Source organism: Bison bison, unplaced genomic scaffold, assembly GCF_000754665.1.
Source record: "Bison bison bison isolate TAMUID 2011002044 unplaced genomic scaffold, Bison_UMD1.0 scf7180017864234, whole genome shotgun sequence".
NCBI classification, from domain to species: Eukaryota; Metazoa; Chordata; class Mammalia; order Artiodactyla; family Bovidae; genus Bison; species Bison bison.
Genome location: NW_011494806.1, coordinates 47,703 through 48,213, shown reverse-complemented (window position 1 = coordinate 48,213; position 511 = coordinate 47,703).

Below are 511 nucleotides of genomic sequence, written 5' to 3'. Positions count from 1 at the left end.
GATCTCCTTTAAGACGGACTGGTTGGATCTCCTTGCAGTCCAAGGGACTCGCGAGAGTCTTCTCCAACACCACAGTTCAAAAGCATCAATTCTTCTGCGCTCAGCTTTCTTCACTGTCCAACTCTCACATCCATACATGACCGCTGGAAAAACCATAGCTTTGACTTGCTTTGTTGGCAAAGAAATGTCTCTGCTTTTAAATATGCTGTCTAGGTTGGTCATGTCTTTCCTTCCAAGGACTAAGCGTCTTTTAATTTCATGGCTGCAATCACCATCTGCAGTGATTTTGGAGCTCAAAAAAAAAAAATAAAGTCTGACTCTGTTTCCACTGTTTTCCATCCATTTCCCATCAAGTTGATGGGATCAGATGTCATGATTTTAGTTTCCTGAATGTTGAGCTTTAAGCCAACTTTTTCACTCTGCACTTTCACTTTCATTAAGACTTTTTAGTTCCTCTTCACTTTCTGCCATAAGGGTGGTGTCTTCTGCATATCTGAGGTTATTGATATTT